This window comes from Daphnia magna, linkage group LG6, assembly GCF_020631705.1.
Source record: "Daphnia magna isolate NIES linkage group LG6, ASM2063170v1.1, whole genome shotgun sequence".
Taxonomy (NCBI): Eukaryota; Metazoa; Arthropoda; class Branchiopoda; order Diplostraca; family Daphniidae; genus Daphnia; species Daphnia magna.
This window is the reverse complement of record NC_059187.1, coordinates 1,305,893-1,309,391: the sequence shown is the minus strand read 5'-3', so window position 1 is coordinate 1,309,391 and position 3,499 is coordinate 1,305,893.

Sequence of the window (3,499 nt, the reverse complement as noted above, 5' to 3'; positions counted from 1 at the left end):
CACGACGGGCTCCTTTTCTTGACTCCTTTTTTTTTTTTTTGATAGGCAACGATTGTGCAATAAACCAGTGGCCGATTACAGTCGTTTATTCCTCACGAAATGGTCAATCTCATCAACTGGGTCATTCTTCTTTAACATTTTGATTGCGACTTTTATTTCAAACTGAGAAATTCCCATTCAAAATGCAATTTTTTTGTTTCAAATTTATTTTTCTTTTAATGGTTGCGTAACCGTCGGTGAATGGAAACGGATATGTCGTCAGCCGTTGACTTCACGAAATTCTGTTCCCTGGGATTTCATTAAGTTGTTGTTTAAATTCACGAAAAAAAACACGAGACGGAACTCAACTCAAATAAAAAAGGATATCAACTCGCTAGCGCAATTTTTGTTGTTGTCGTTCGTGAATCGATGACATAACGATGTTACTTTATCCCTTCATTTATTTATCTTGGATGATTATTGAATGACGTACACAGGTCTATAAATGGGAACGGAGGGAAGATGAGGGGGGGGGGCACGTTTTTTTCTGTGCAATATCAAAAGAGATATGATTGAGCTGCCGTTGCGTTTATATACATCGGGGAAAGAAAAAAGACGAAGAGAAAATGAACAGATGGGAACTGACGTTTCCCCCTTGCCCCGGCACGCCATCTCGCATCGTCAAATAAATTCTATTAAATGCCGTTCGGGTATTTATTTATTATTATTTAAACTTTATTTTTTATGTATGGGAGTGAAATCAGTGGACGCGGACTTGACATCAAGTTGGAGAAATTCATTTTTGTTGTTTTTCTTATTTCGCTCATCTCATTTGCGCAATTCTCGCCTTTAAAAAAACAAAAACAATCTTAATTTCCGATTTCAATTGAAGTTTATGTCCTTTTATTTTAAAAATATATCTTTAATAAGATGATTTGTTTGTCTAATCGAATCAAGCAATCAAAACGTTGATCTTTAACACTGATATACTGCAAACAAGAAGAAACAAACAGAGTGGAAAGGATGTGATTGCGCATCGTCTCGTTCATTTCTCCTATTGTTTTCCGATTCAAAAGAATCCAAAGATTCTTCTTCCCACGAAAAGAAAACGTTGCACTCGGGCCACATGTTCTGCTGTGTGCGCGTTGCACAGCAACAGATGGCCCATAGATTTTGTGCGTCTGTCTTTAGAGCCTTTACACCTTAGCCGTAGGCCACCTGACCAAAGATATGTTCCATTTTATTCCATTTTCTTTTATTTCTTTTATTTTTTTTTGTGAAAGAGAAGAAGAGAATCCTTGTGATTTCTTTATCTCTTTAATGCACATAGACCTGCAAGCTATCCTGTATAGCTATTAGTTTGATTTCATTCTTTAAATGGGAGGGCACACCGACCCTATGCCCATTCGCCTCGTTGTTTAGATTTTATTTCGGTTTTGTTTTCACATGATTTATAGTCATGAATCTCTCTTTAAACAAAATCACGTACAACATTGGAGATGATCCTCTTTTCTCTCTATTTCGATATTAATGGATGGGATTTATTTTCTATTTTATTTTGCGAGTAGAAAGAAGAAGAAAAAAAAGGGGGGAAATGGTCGCTCGTAAATAAATTGGCCGTACTTTGGGAAATGAGACAGAAAAAAAGAAAGAAAAGAGTATAGAGAATTGGCCACCTGTGTGTGTGTGATGGTTTTCCGGGTCTAGAGGTGAATGTTATCATCATCATCATCATTTTGAGGGGAAGGAAAAGATCATCAAACCCAATCGAGTAGAGTGTTTTCCGTGTGAGGTCCCTTGCAAGACGATCTCATTTTTCTCTCTCAGTTTCTTCGTACGGTTCATCAACCAAGATTGGATTTGGTGAACACACACAAAGTCCAGCGTCGATGACTGTGGCCAACAGCTGCCAACAACTTGATGGTCCCTTTTTTCCGATTTTTTTTTTTTTTCTTAATTCTTTCCCATCGCCATAAAAGAAAGGAAAAACAAAAACACATTTTGACACAATCAACGTTGTCCTCTTGAAATTCTTTGAATGAGATTGCATCTTGTGTCATTCTTTGCTTTAAAAAGTACCACTATTTATTTTTAAATGTTTGTAATTAAATGGCAATTGAACGTTTCTTTAAACGTTAACCGAATAAAATTCCTTCCCCCCTTTTTTTTTTGTTTTTTTTATGTTTCTTCTTCGGGTCGCGTATGAACGAAGGGGGTCCCCCATTTTCGCTCTTTAGAGCCGCGGTGGTTCATTTGAAATTTACAGCACTTTCACTCTGCGTGAGAACACCATTTGAATGATGGCATTTTATTTTTTATTTTTTTTTCCCTCCCTGCCTCTACAGTGTGTTTGCTTCATCTTCTGCTCGTACATAATATTATTCCCCTCCCTATGGTCGTAGCCGCAAAAGAAAATCAACATGGAACAAAATGAGCGCCGACAAGGCGTGTGAAATCCAACGCATTTTTCACATTGCTGGAATTTTTTAGTTTTTTTTGTTTTCTTTGCTTAAAAAAAAAAAAAAATTATTTAAAGATGGCCTCCATTTAGCGAAGCTTCTTCTTTTTTTTTTTACTTGTTCAATAATAAAGAAAAGGACGATGTACCTCATTACTCGCATTCTCGCCCCACTGCCGTCCAACGTTTTATTGTTTTTCCCTTTTTGTTCTGCTCTACGTGCGTAATCAGCCCAATCAGGTGGGACATTAGGAGGGTAATAACATCGTTTTTTTTTTTTTTTAAAGAAAAAAGGGAGAAAAAAAAATTGGAAAAGAATCCGTGACGAATCGGCGCGTCCGAACGACTCATCCATTCCCATTTAACTCGCTGTCGCCTATTTACACCTCTTCACTATTTGCCCTGTTTTCAATGCGCTCTTTTCAAATGCGTGGAGAAAAAATTTAGAAAAAGCGTTGGGTTCTGTAAAAAAAAAAAAAATGCCTCTAAAAGTTTATACGTGTGCCTCTTTTTCTTTCTTCTTCTTTTTTTTTACGATGTTTCTTTGTATTTAATACCGCACTAGGGCACGCCACATTGTGTAGGTGTAAAACGATGTGGCCTCGAACACAGCCACAAAACTACACGCGCATTTTTCAATTGACTGTTGTTCTTCTTATTTCTCGCCCTCTTTTTTTCTTTTTTCTTTCTTGATCTTTTTCGGGTCTATTAAATTCTATTCTGATGTCGTCGGTTCGTGCTGGAAAACCCTGGTCACCTTTAACCTTCACCCCCCTCCCACAAATAGACAGGATATTACACGTGTGCGTTCTATTGAAATAACTACCCGGACGCGTAATTTTTATTTATTTTTATTTTTATTTTCTTAAAAAAAAAAAAAGGAATCGACTAGTTTTTTTTCTTTTTAAATTTTATTTAGTCAAAATGAAATTTATCGCGTCCTGAAGCGACAAAAAAGAAGAAATGTCTGCAGGGCTGTGCCGGAATAAATTAAACTCATTTCCTTATAAACGCCCCTTTTGAAATGTAATAATAAAAACGAACGAGAGAGAAAGAAAATGA